Here is a 14,608-nt window from a genome sequence, read left to right as displayed (position 1 = left end):
AGGTAGTTATAAAGTGGGAAAAACAGGTATCCGAGCCTGCAGAGGTAAAACGGGGGCTTAGGCAGGGGTGCCCCCTGTCACCCTTATTATTCATGATGTACCTACAAGGATTAGAGGCAAAATTAGAGGGAAGTGGACTGGGCTTCAACCTCTTTTTAGTCAAACAAGGAAAACTTATTGATCAGGCACTACCAGCATTAATGTACGCAGATGATATAGTGCTGGCGGCCAACAACAAGGAAGATTTGCAGAGATTGATGGACATCTTCGGTAATGAGGGAGATAGGTTAGACTTTAGGTTCAGTAAGGAAAAATCAGCAGTCATGATTTTTAATGATAACGAAGGTAGTGAGCTTAGAATACAGGAGGTCGCACTAGAGATAACAGATAAATACGAATATCTGGGCGTATGGATCGGCAATGGGACCGAGTACCTAAGGGAACACGAAATAATCGTAACGACTAAAGGTAACAGGAATGCAGCAGTGATGAAAAATAGGGCACTGTGGAATTAAAATAGGTATGATGTTGTGAGAGAAATCTGGAAAGGGGCCATGGTTCCTGGGCTGACGTTCGGCAATGCGGTCTTGTGCATGAGATCAGAAGTTCAAGCAAGATTAAAAGTTAAGCAACGTGGATTAGGTAGGCTTGCTTTAGGAGCTCACGGGAATACACCAAATCAGGGAGTACAAGGTGATATGGGATAGACATCATTTCAGGGCAGGGAAGGTAGCAGCAAGATAAAATTTGAGAGGCGATTGAGAGAAATGGGAGAGGAGTGGTGGGCTAGGAAGGTTTTCAGGTACTTGTACATGAAGAATATTGATACAAAATGGAGGAAGCAAACCAGGAAATCGAATGGTAAATACTTAAAAAACAGCAGGTGGCCAAACCAAAAAGAACTATCGGTTAAGAAGAAAGTGAAGGAAACGGAGACTGACATGTGGAAAATTGGCATGATTAAGAAATACGCCCTAGAGATCTATTGAACTTTTGAGCAGGAAATCGCCAAGGAAAGGATATATGATAGTACTCGGGGTAGTTCTTTAGTGTTTGAGGCCAGGACGGGAGTATTACGAACCAAGACATATCGGGCCAAATACAAGGGGTAGACACAGTATGCAGTGCGTGTGGAGAGGAAGAAGAAACTGCCGAACACTTGATAATGTTCTGTAAAGGGCTTCACTCTACAGTTCAGGACGATGGCGCAGAGTTTTTCAAAGCACTGGGGTTTAGGGACCGGGAGGGCAAAATAAACTTTAAGCGGGTAGACTTAACTAGAAGGAGGTTATCTGATTGGTGGCTAAAGTCAAGGCACGAGTGAAAATTAAACTCTTCACTGCAAAGTACGAATCCTCAAACTCACTTTTTAAGAAAAAATAAATAAATATAGTTTAGGGTTCATTAAGTATTAGGGCTTGATGGCGCTAGCCACCGCCCGATCTAAAGGGTACAGCCATATCCATCCATCCATCCATGAGCGCCGGGGGATGCATAGAAATGCATGGGTTGCTGCCGGTTTGAAAAGAGTTTCATCACGGTCTGAGTAAATGGGACGGGTATGTTGAATCATTTTATTTTATGTGACTTTTAGAATCTTCTTTTGCATTTTACATGACATTTCAGAGCATTATTTTTCAAATGGAACCACAAATAAGATACAAAAACATGTATCATCGTGCAAAACAAAAAAGAATGATGACAGAGACAGGTTGTAAAAAGTGCTGGCCCTCCAGATGTTTATTTAACTCATGATACCGGTTCCACGTGTATACAAAGGTAGACTTGTTGTCGCACACTCAGCTGGATTGAATTTACTGTCTGGACAAGAAAGTGCAAGGACTATGACGTTTGACAGTGGCCGCGGCATCCAGCGCGCATAGAAAACAACCCAATACAGACAATTTCGCGTATAATTACCTTCGTCTCAAATGGCAAATGTAGATCGCAGGTACATGAATAATCAATAAAAAACACTCTGCAACTGTTTTGAAACGAAACAGCAAGCTTTACCTGCAAGACTGCAGCGTTTGCTCTTTTGGAGAGCAGATTAACCTCTGCAACTTCACGGTTCAGCTTGGCTATTTGCGCTTTTAATTCAGCATTATTCCTTGCCATGGTTCGGCCTTTCCGGTGCGATGATTTTGCGGAAGTCATCACACGGCGCATCTTCTGGCTGGTTATAGTTGTTTGCGCGGTCAATGAGCGTTGGTCTTTTTTTTTTGCTTTTCACCAGGTGCAGTTCCAGGTGGTTCTGTGCGTTCTAATTCGCTGAGAGGGTGCATAAAGTCTGAGGATGGTCCCGAAGTTGTGTTTGCGGATGGTACTGATGAAATATGTCGCTCGATGTCAAGCTCTGCTGTGCGCCGGGGCTGAACCTGTTTTCTTCCTGCATTAAAAAATTGTGCTCTGTTTTAAGCCTTTCCTTGAAATTCGTTTTTATTGGTCCAATTTGATGCAAGAGCCGTGGGGAGACGTCAAGCATTAAACATTGCTAGTCACTTTTTTTCTTTGGGCAGGGTCTATGTTCCTGAACATTTGAACGTTTCAAGGTGTGGCGGACTTTTGCCACGTGTAGCACCATGTACTTTCGATAGTGTGGAAACACTGGCGGCACAGCATTCGCTTTCAGTCTTTTTATCTTTAGTCCCAGCTTATAGTCGGTTGGAGCAAAGTGCACAGTGCACACCTTCGACCTGTCATTTTGGAGCTAAACTTCATTTCGAGCACCTTGAAAGGAAGAAGATGAACATTCAGTGAAATTTTGTGAATAAAATACAAAATTTTTTGTTCTTTTCTAAGGAGTATATCATGCAATTAGAAGTTTATACCATGGTGGCGAAGTGAATAAAACAGAGTTATGAAGTGAGCATACGACTTCACCTCGTTAACCATGTGACACACGTAACTGGCTGAGATACATTAACACTAAATAAAACGGATGACCACAAGAAAGAAGACAAGAAAACACGCTACTCACAACCTTTCATTAAGAGAAAAGTTTTCACGTATATGTCCTTTTGTCATGCATGCGCGTAGACGGGTAAACTAACACGTTTATATCACATGCGGTAGCACATAAATTCAAGTTCGAGGTCGAACTAATTAAGCGACAGAGGATAAATATTCACTTATGCAATGATCTCTGCTCTTTTTGGTAATGTAATTAAACTACCAAAGCAATCTCCAAGAAGCTGCTTCTTCCCACAGTGGGTGTGTTTGAAAACCTAGTTGCATAACTACATGTAGTGACATGGCTTCCATATGTGCACACTTGTCATCTTTTCTTTTTTTTTGCTAATAAAAAGTTGTGAGTATAGCACGTCGTCGTTTACTTTTTTGAGGTTGTTGGTTTATTTTTTTTGCGCTTATATGCGTCTCAGTCTGTCATGCACCACCAACCAGCCCAGCAACTCACTATTTTAAAGACACGTAGTCATTTGCAACCCATATTACATTTTCAGCATGTCAGACAACGCCCAATTGCCCTTTCTAGAAATCACCTTGATCCATTTTTCACCAACCTCGATCACTGGAAACTCATGAAAAGTCACATCAGAAGTCTTCCCTTGCCTTGATTCGCAGAAAGGCACGCAGCAAACACCATCGTTATGGTTCATTTGCACCAAGAAACCTCGCTTCGCAAGTGTACAAACTGCACCTACCTGAGCGCTTCCATCGCAGCTCGGCACGAGGAGATGGTAGCAAAAGATCGTCATTATACTTTTCGTCATTATACTTATAAAGGGCGTGCTGGCGCTTCGCTCGCTGGGCAGGTCAGGAGTACAGAAGGTCATGCTAGATAGTACACTCTAGTCATGCTTCGAAGCGGCGGCCATTAGGCATAACATTCAGAGGCATCGCGGCCTCTGGTTGGTTGGCACGCGGCCCCTCGTTGTTTGGCGCCCACGGAGGAAGGTGTTTGGCGCCCACGGAGGAAGGTGTTTGGCGCCGCTGTACGCGTGGTGACGTAGCGCACGCGTGGCAAAAATATCAAGCCCGGCTTGATCCCTCGCGCCTCCTCGCGTATGCCCCTCCGACGCCGACGCCGAGAGGCGCATTTGACGCTTTTGACGCGTAGACGTGAGCATACGCGTGCCAGTGGTTGGCACTTTATAGTGCGCAAAGCGAGGGTGTCGCGGTGGCACCATTTGCAGTGATGCTTGCCGTCGTCAGCCGAATGATACGCAGCGCTACGGGACCATATGCCAGATAATGGATGGGCTTAGAGGCACGACGTGCGTCTCCTCTTTTGCGCGGTCGCGAGTCGCAGTCCTAGAAGTTTGCGCCCTGTGGGTCGTTCCGAGTCGGCAGCAGCCGCGTCTTCGGCGCACGCCAGGTAAAATCATCGGCGGCAAGGAAACTGAAACTACAAGCCTTTAAAGAGCCACTCACCAGACTTGACAATTTTGAGCTGACAAGCGCAATGCGCACACGGGGCGTTCACGATCACGTGTCTGCCAGAATTTGCGACGCTACGCGCCGCGGAAATGGGTCAAATCTCAAGATGAACGCTGCTCTTCCTTCATTTTGCGGGCGCGCACACAGAAAATGAGGGCCTGACGTACACGTACGAGCTGCTCCACGTACACGGTAGTGCTGTGACTTTTTTCTTCTTATGCGATTTTGAAAGGGAAAAGAGAAAAGTGAGCCCCGTAACTGTCTGCATCAGAGTGCGACACCTCAACAGTAGCTCACAAGGGATGGGGGTAAGAAGGGATTAAAAGGATATGATTAAAAGGTATATATAGAAAGAGGAAGGAGAGAGCGAGGCGCAGGGACCGCGAGCGGCGGAAGAGGAGATAGGAAAGATGGACACAGTCGCAGCAGTCCGAGGAAGGGGCTCCACTCGGCGAGAACTTTTGTCGGCGTCTGGAGATGGCATATAGGGGGAGCCCAGTCGGGCAGGGCTGCGCCATCGTCGGAGATCGCGGGGGCACAACCGGTCGGCACGAAATTCTGTGTGCGAGTCCGTGCTGCGACGGTGATACTCTTCGTAAACGACGGCACCAGGTTACAGTGTACTAGAAGGGGGCAGTGGAGTGAATGAGGCGGCCGCGCCGCATCTCGGCTGATTCTCCGGTGGATGACAGTAGCGGCGGCACTGTAGCCGCATGGTACTGAAGATTTCAGGAGTGTCTGCATTGGGTGGGCAGCGCGTCTACAGTTATGTTCACGCCTTCTTGTCGGACCGCACTGCCACAGTCGGTCTCGCCCCCATCCGATCACATGTTATCAGGGTTCCGAACAAGGGCACCCCACAGGGCTCAGTGATTTCCCCGCTACTCTTTAATGTAGCTATGGTTGGCCTGGCACATGAACTCCACCGCATCGATGGCATCCATCACGCAATGTATGCGGACGATACCACCGTCTGGGCCACGCGGGGGTCCCTTGGAGAAAAAGAATATAACCTGCAGCAGGCAGCCACATGCGTCGAACAATACGCGCAGGCACGAGGCCTGGCCTGTGCAAGAGAAAAATCTGAGCTTCTACGAATTTATCGACGCAAGCTCTCACCATCGGCGCATAACAACCAAGGCTCCCGCCTCCAGGTCGTCCTTGCTGGCAAACAAATTTCAGAGAAATCCACCATTCGAATATTAGGCATGTGGGTATAGTCAAACCGCCATGTGAATCACACACTTTCCCTTCTCCGCACAACTACACTGCAAGTGGCCCGAATGATATCTCGGGTAGCCACTCGTCGCCATGGCATGCGCGAGGAGGACACCCTGAAACTCATACGTAGCCTCGTGGTCAGTAGGGTGACATACAGTTTGCCCTACCAACGCCTCACCAAAAGCGAACAGGACCAAGTAGATGCAATGCTCCGCAAGGCCTACAAAGCGGCACTCAAGCTACCACCGGGTACTCCTTCTAGCAAGCTCCTCGCATTGGGCCTACACAACACCTTTGAAGAACTTTGTGAAGCGCAACTCGCCACACAACTACAACGGCTCACGCAAACACCTACAGGCCGTGACCTGCTCCTACGCCTTGGCTACATCAGCCAGTTTCACGACGCAGCTCGTCGGAAGCCCATTCCGGACCAAGTTCGTGCCACTTATAAGGTCGCTCCCATCCACCGCAATATGGATCCCCGACTACATCAGGGCCAGAGGGAAGCCAGAGTGGAAGTCCTCGAGCGAACCTATGCACACAAAAACACTACGTACTATGTTGACGCCGCCAACTACGACCATGCAAACAATAAAGCTGTAGCCACAGTCGTGGACCACACACTCACAGAACGTACCAGCGCTTCCGTGCGGTGCCACAACATCACCGATGCTGAAGAAACTGCCATCGCGCTCGCTCTCGCCCTCGGCTACAGAGAACGAAGGTCGCTGACAGTTCTCACGGACTCTCAAGCAGCTTGCCGCAACTACCTACAGGGGCGCATCAGCCAACCCGCTCTCAACGTCATCCTGAGCGTTACAGACACTGTCGAGCATTCCATTACACATCCACTCAGAATTTGGCATCGGATTATATGGACTCCGGGCCACATGGGACTGGAAGGGAATCAGGCAGCGGATAGGGTAGCTCGAAGGTATGCGAGCCGAGCACCTTCCAACTCCGCCCCTGAGGAACTCGTTCCGGTCCCATGCAACTATTCTGCCATCAAAACCATTACAGAGGACTTAGGAAAGCTTATTCGCTACCACACCGAACACTAAATAAAGAGGAATCGGTCAGCTGGAGGCAAATTCAAACCGGCACGTTTCCAAATTTGCACATCCTGAGTAAAATGAACCCCTCGGCATACTGTCCTCTTTGCCCATGGTGTTCAGCTAAAGCCACTCTGTACGACGTCACGTGGGAGTGTCAGGCCATTACAACCTTACAACCAGTACAAAATCCAACAGCGGAGCGATGGGAGGAGCTGCTGGCCAGCGAGAACCTGGAAGATCAGTTGAGTCTGATCAACCGGGCCCGCAGAGCGGCTGCTGCAAGCGGAGCCCTGGACTAAGGGCCCCCCCACCGCAAGCCAAGCATCTCCGACTACTCGGAGCTTCTCCGCAGAAAATTTCATGTAAATAAATAAATAAATAAATACGTTTTCACCCCCTCTGCATTGGGAGCGCGTGTGCCCGAGCCTGCGCAAGCGTTTAATTGCTCGTTTTTGGGCGTTTAATGAATTTTTGAGCCTTTATCAGTGAACGCACCTGTTAAACGCCATGATGAATGAATGAATATGCAGACATGCCGAAATTGAGTCGAGACATTCACTGTTTCAAGAACCTGCCAACCCAGAAAAAAAAATGTCAATCGGAATTTGCATGGATCCGCCTAGCTTCTTACTCAATCAGCTCTTTGAGCTGCGTTAAATCATAAGTTCCTACTGGCGAACTACAAAGAGAGGTGAAGTATCAAAGGCGTGATTAAATCATACGCTTGTTTTGTCGGCAGTCTCTACGATATCCTGAGCAGAGTGTTCCTCATATGAGCCTACATGCGCTAGATTGTTTCACGAGAAACCGATTTCACGATTAATGTTGTTGTCACAACATTAATCGGTGACGACTGTCTTTTAACATGCCAGTTTTGCGGAAGATAATAATTATTGCTTTTCGAAAGGCATAATACATACTAAACTTAGTAAAACAAACAATAAAAGTACCAATTATATAATTGATTTGATTGATATGTGGGGTTTAACGTCCCAAAACCACTATATGATTATGAGAGACGCCGTAGTGGAGGGCTCCGGAAATTTAGACCACCTGGGGGTCTTTAACGTGCACCCAAATCTGAGCACACGGGCCTACAACATTTCCGCCTCCATCGGAAATGCAGCCGCCGCAGCCGGGATTCGAACCCGCGCCCTGCGGGTCAGTAGCCGAGTACCTTAGCCACTAGACCACCGCGGCGGGGCAACCAATTATATATAGCTTGCCTGTTAATCTGCGTAAATTAATTGTAAATAGTTCTCATTTTGCATCGACAGCTTAAATTGTACTGCTTGAAAAATATTTTATTGGCGTAACGCCATTAAAAGTGAGGAAATATTTAACAATGTTTTCTATTAAAAGCGTAGTTTTATTATTATTATTATCAAACGTGTAGGCAGGCAGTGGTGCATATTGTTTCGAGAAATTTACCTTCCTTTTATATGTGCACAGTAAACACACACACACACACACACATATATATATATATATATATATATATATATATATATATATATATATATATATATATATATATATATATATATATATATATATATATATATATATATATATATATATATATATATATATGACGCTACAAAATGGAGACACGTCGTGGTCCAGATTAATGCACGCGCACTTCCTCTTCGTCGGCTTCTCCTAGAATCACCTTGTGAATGCGTCACACTTCCCCCTCCCCTAGAGAAAGTCTCAGTTCAGAAGGTTCAAGATAACGCCGCCGTTTGCTAACATGCACAATGTCAGAGTTTCTACGTAAGGGTAGCACGGAGCGGTTGATCTCATAGTTCACTGTTGAGACCTTGCGTAGAATCTTGTAGGGTCTTTCCATGACAGAGCTCAGTTTGCCGTTGTTGGGATGCCATGGTGTCTCGTAAAGGACAAGGTCACCGACTTGGAACTCAATCGGAAGAAATTTTCTATCATAAATGACTTTGTCTTATTATGGTAGGCGATAGAATTGGTAACTGCAGTTTTTCGCGCTTCTTCGACGGTTTCTTCTCGTTGTTCCAGTACAGTAGGATAAGATGGAATTCCATACATCAGGACGGAAGGTGCGTAGCCGGTCACTTCGTGGGGTGTTCTGTTGTATTCGTCAATTACCTCCGGAAGCAGCTTAGTCCAAGACTTCTGTGGTTCGTCATTGATCTTACATTTAAGTCTCGTTACGATAGTGTGGTTTGTCCGCTCGTTCATGCCGTTGCATTGTGGATGATGAGATGAGGTGAATAGTTGGTGTACACGATTATGTTTTAAAAACTGCTTGAATTTTCCTGCGGTAAATCCTGTTCCACGGTCTGAAAAGAGCTTCCGTAGTTTTCCAGAAGAAAAAATTGTTTTTAAGCATGAATTGTAGGCGTCGATGTTCTCACTTTTATGAGCAAACGCCCATACGTAGCGAGTCGCATGATCAATAACCAAGTGTATAAACCTTTTTGACGAGCCATATCCAGAAAATCCTCCTATGGTGTCTATTGCAAAGAGGTCGAAGGGCTCTTCAGCTGGAGGCAGTGATTCAAGCGTCCCAAACTTTTTTGTTTTCGTCTTCTTGCATCTCTAACATGTATCACAATGCCGAGTGTAAGTGGAAACGTCGGTTACCATATGCGGCCAATAATATTGCGGAGACAGGAGTGATAGCGTCTTTTTCACTCCGACATGCCCAAAATGTTGATGTGCATTCTTAAGAATGGTTGGGCGTAGTTCATGGGGCACGTATATTTTCCGTAGTTCTTTTCTTTTAACAATGATGATGTTATTTTCCAATGAGTGCGTTCCTTTTGGACGCTCATTGTTGCATCGCTGAAGGTCGTCGTGTGATAGAAGATTAACTATTGGGGCTCTGGAGAGCGCATCTGTTTCAACATTACTTGCGCCCTTTTGATGTTTGATGTTCACATCATACATTGACAGTTTCAAAGACCACCGGAAGAGACGACCTTGAGGATTTTTAACATTCTTCAGCCACTGAACTGCAGAGTGATTTGTTACAACAGTGAATGACTTTCCATGAAGGTAGCAATGCCATTTATCGATGGCATCTACAATGGCAAGACATTCTCTTTCTGTAATAGCATAGTTCACCTCGTGCTTAAGTAGTTTGCGGGAATAGTAAGCAACAGGATGTTCTTTGCCCTTGTCATCAGGTTGTTTCAGCCCTGCACCGATGCCTACGCCAGATGCGTCACAGTACACAGTACATGGTCTCGAAGGGTCGTATATCCGAAGCACCGGTTCTTCAGTTATCCGCTCCTTCAGTTCACGAAAGGCTTGCTCGCATGCTTCTGTCCACACCCACTTGCTGCCTTTGTGGAGTAGTTTTGTGAGTGGAAGAGCGATATCGCTGAAGTGGGGGATGTACTGACGGTAGGTGTTTACAGTGCCCAGAAAATGCTGGAGATCTTTTTCTCGTTTTGGTGTAGGAAATTTGAGTATGGCAGCCACATTACTTTGCTTAGGTGTCACTGTTCCTTGTGAAATTTCGTGGCCCAGGTATTCAGTGCTGCAGCGTGCAAATTGGCACTTTTTTCGTTTGAGCTTTACGTTCTCGGTTTTGAGAGCTTTCAATAGCGCCTCAAGGTGTCGTATATGATCATTAAATGTCTCTGAGTATGCGACCACATCATCAAAGTAATTAATAACATTGGTGAGCTGATGTTTCGCTATTATTGATTTCATGGCTCTTTCAAATGTAGCTGGAGCGTTCTTCAACCCAAACGGTATTACCAACCACTCAAAATGACCATCAATCGTGACAAATGCAGTTTTCTGAACATCGTCAGGATGCATTTGGACATGCCAGTATCCCGACGTTACGTCCAACGTAGTGAAAAACTCCGCCTTTCCTAAGTGGTCAAGAATATCATCTATACGTGGAATTGGTTGAAAGTCGGGTACCGTTATGGCATTGAGTTTCCGGTAGTCAATACATAGACGAGTGCGTCCTTCACCTTTCTTTTCTGCTAAAATGACAGGTGCGGCGTAGGGCGATAATGAAGGCCTCACAACACCTTGCTTGAGGAGAGCGTTAACTTGTTTGTTGATCTCCACTTTGTCTGCCTGTGAACATCGGTATGGTGCTCGACGAATAGGGACAGCATTGGTAAGCGCGATCCTATGTTTCTCAGTAGTGATGCACCCAATATCTGTCTGAGATTTCGAAAATATCTCGTCATACTTGCTTAAAAGAGAGTCGAGCGCCACAGCCTCATGCTCTGATAAGTTTTCTGAAGTCAGGGTCGCATCAGCGGGGCTTGAATGGTTTTCTCTTCATTGTGATGCGGAAGGTTCATATTCTTACGTGCTTGTGTCACTGACTTGCTTTCCAGATTTACAGAAAGATTGAAGTATGAAGCGCTGTCTAGGCCCAGAATTAATTGCGTTCTCATGCTTCGCAGCACATGTGCATAAACTTTCTTGATGACGTTCCCAATTTGTAACTGAATGTTTACGCGACCCAAAGTTCGAATGCTTGATGCAACTTGCTGAACCATGATGTTGGAGTCTGTCATCAACTGAAGCTTTAGCTGTTTGTACACATCCTCGCTGATACAAGTAATTGTTGCTCCTGTATCGAGAATTGCATTTACTGGCTTTCCGTTGATGAGAGCACTGAAGTGTAATAATGAAACTCTGGGTCGCCCTCCTGGTTTCCCCGTTCAGTATCAATAGCGGTCACATTGCCTCGGTGCGGAAATTCGTTGTGCCAGTGAAACTGTCGTGGGAAACCAGCCGCTGAGCAGTATCTACATTCGTTTTGCGGGGCACGCGGTTGAAGAGTTATTGTCGGTTGCTGCGATCTGCTGAAGAGACGTGGAGTTCTTGATGCGATACTAGCGTTAAGAGTAAAGAAAACCCCTCTCACCCGTTTTAAAGATGTCTCGACCCGTTGAGCAGCGGTGAGCCACTCTAATGACAAGTTGAAAGACAGTCCGGTGAGCGCCAGTTCCACATCAGGAGGAACACCATCAGTCAGCCCAGAAATGATGTGGCACTCTTTCAGGTCAGCCAAGGAACCCAGTCGCTTTTTCTCGTCGTAGTAGTCCTTGATGGTCTGCCCTCCTTTCAGTCGGTAGTGAATGAAGAGACGGAAGGCATCTCCGTGAGTCGAAGCAAAGCGGGCTTGCATGTCACGCTTGATATCGTCCCAAGTTGTCTCGCCGTTGCCGAAAATCTCTGTCAAATACCACTTGAACGCTTCCCCTTCAATGTATTTGTTGAAGTGAGTGACCCGATCGCGGTGAGTCCATGATGCCTCGGCTGCCTTCATGTCGAAAAGAAGAAGCCACTTGTCAATGGGGACGTTTTCTGGTGTTCCCTTGAACTTCTGTATGCTGAGCGGAGGCTTTGGCCTAGCCATGTCACGTTGATGAGGTCGATCCTGTCGACTTGTGTGACGCTACAAAATGGAGACACGCGTGGTCCAGATGCCATGCGTTTATTCTAATGCACGCGCACTTCCTCTTCGTCGGCTTCTCCTAGAATTACCTTGTGAATGCGTCACACACGCACACGCACACACACACACACACACACACACACACACACACACACACACACACACACACACACATATATATATATATATATATATATATATATATATATATATATATATATATATATATATATATATATATACATGAGATCTAACAGACAATAATGCCAAGGAATGTACAGGGAAGTTATTAGAACCAATGGAATGTAAATAAGACGAAAGAAAAGTGGGTGAAAAAATAACCAGTCGTGAGCAGGAATCGAAGCTACGACCTCTGAATAACGTGTTCGATGCTCTAACCACTGAGCTACCACAGCGGCCTTCCCTCCATCCACTTTTTTGGGTTTATATGTGAATTTAGAAGTAGGAGTGTCAGTCAGCGCCATCTTTAAGCCAAGAGACGAGTGTGAAACAGTCTTTTATGCGCATGTTTTGCGTCACGTAGCACGTGAACTTATTACGAGCGGGCAGCTGATTAATGGTCCCTCGTTTACAACCTTATATATATATATATATATATATATATATATATATATATATATATATATATATATATATATATATATATATATATATATATATATAAATTTATATATATATATATATAATGAAGTCTTGGTAGTCTTGGCTGCATCAGCGTTTATTTGAGGAAAGACCTCGCAAAACGAACGGGCAGAGCCAGTACACGGACGATGACGATGATGATGACCCAGAGTGGCAATGAGAACAAAGAGACAAGCTGATGATGGTGATTGTGATCATGCAGGGATGATGACGATGTAAGTAACAAATGCCCACACTAATTCCTCCCACTTAGAAGTGGACACCCTGTCCGCCGTAGCCGTAAGTCAAAGTTACGGGGAACGTCGCGTGAAAGGTTTCATGCGACAAATGTGGACAATCTCTGCGCTGCGGTAGCGGCGGTCTGTTGGGGCGACGAGTGGTGTGACACGATAATTAACTAGCGAAGTCTGTTCTAAAACAATGTATGGCCCGATGAAGCGTAGTAGGAATTAGTCACAAAGACCAGGAGTGCGAATAGGTGTGAAAAGCAGCACCTCGTCATTTGGTTGGAAAGACACAACGCGGTGGGATTCATCATAGATGATCTTCCGCTCGTGCTGTCTCGCTTCAGTATTGATGCGAGCCTGATGGCGAGACTGGGCTAGACGGGAAATGTATTCTTCGCTAGAAGACTGACATGAATTCCCATGGGCCCCGCCGCGGTGGTCTAGTGGCTAAGGTACTCGGCTGCTGACCCGCAGGGCGCGGGTTCGGATCCCGGCTGCGGCGGCTGCATTTCCGATGGAGGCGGAAATGTTGTAGGCCCGTGTGCTCAGATTTGGGTGCACGTTAAAGAACCCCAGGTGGTCTAAATTTCCGGAGCCCTCCACTACGGCGTCTCTCATAATCATATTGTGGTTTTGGGACGTTAAACCCCACATATCAATCAACATGAATTCCCATGGCTGTTAAAGAAGGAGATGTCGAGAGAGGTAGTCGGGGTGCGTCCGTACACGAGGTAAAACGGTGAGTAGCAAGTTGTTCGCTGAACGGCGGTGTTGTAAGCGAATGTCAGGAATGGTAAAAGAGTATCCCAGTTTTGTGGTCGGGTTGGACGTAAACGGCTATCATGTCAGCAAGGGTTCTGTGAAATCTTTCTGTGAGACCATTTGTCTGAGGGTGGTAGCTTGAAGCTGTGTTGTGAGTAGTTACAGAAGCGCGCAGTACTTCATTTACCATTTGTGACAGGAACACTTTGCCGCGGTCACTAAGCAGTACACGAGGAGCCCCATGACGCAGTATTATTGCGTGAAGAATAAAGTCTGCAACTTCCACAGCTGAGCCTGTAATAACACAGGAAGTCTCAGCGTAGCGTGTCAGGTGGTCCACGGCGGTCACTATCCATCGTTTGCCAGCAGATGTGACGGTGAGAGGCCCGTAAAGGTCAACACCTACAACCTCGAATGGCATTGAAGAGCACGGAAGTGGCTGTAGAGGTCCAGCAGGTGCAGACGTGGGGAGTTTACGACGCTGGCATGGGTAGCAGGAGCCGACGTACCGCGCTACACTATAAGAAAGGCCAGGCCAGTAATAACGACATCGAATGTGGTCAAGAGTTTTTTTAAAACCAAGATGACCAGCAGTCAAGTCGTCGTGGAAGGCTTCGAGCACCTGAAGTCGAAGAGAGCGTGGCAGTACAGAAACCCAGCGCTGACCGTCAGGTTGATAGACGTGGTGGTAGAGAACCCCATTTTCCAGCTTAAAGTGCAGGAGTTGACGACGGAGGCGCGCGTTGGGTGGATGAGAAACGCCCGAAAGGTGGTCCATCATGCGTCTGCAGTATGAATCGGACCGCTGGTAGGAGATAAATGTTGGCTCGTCGACCGAAGAGGGTTGCCTTATTGATGCG

The 14,608-nt window shown here is 46.5% G+C and overlaps 1 protein-coding gene across 1 annotated transcript in view; it reads right to left on the bottom strand.

Annotated features, from left to right (window-relative positions):
• Positions 1–1,764: 1,764 nt before the first annotated feature.
• Positions 1,765–14,608, bottom strand: part of LOC119160798 (uncharacterized) — a 188,499-nt gene continuing 175,655 nt past the window's right edge. The window contains exon 7 of the transcript XR_012887730.1: positions 1,765–2,389. The gene's annotated coding sequence lies outside the window, so the exon portion shown is untranslated. The remainder of the gene's footprint in view (positions 2,390–14,608) is intronic.

Source organism: Rhipicephalus microplus, chromosome X (genome assembly GCF_043290135.1).
Source record: "Rhipicephalus microplus isolate Deutch F79 chromosome X, USDA_Rmic, whole genome shotgun sequence".
Classification (NCBI taxonomy): domain Eukaryota; kingdom Metazoa; phylum Arthropoda; class Arachnida; order Ixodida; family Ixodidae; genus Rhipicephalus; species Rhipicephalus microplus.
Note: the sequence above shows the minus strand (reverse complement) of the source record. Positions and strands in the feature narration are given on the sequence as shown.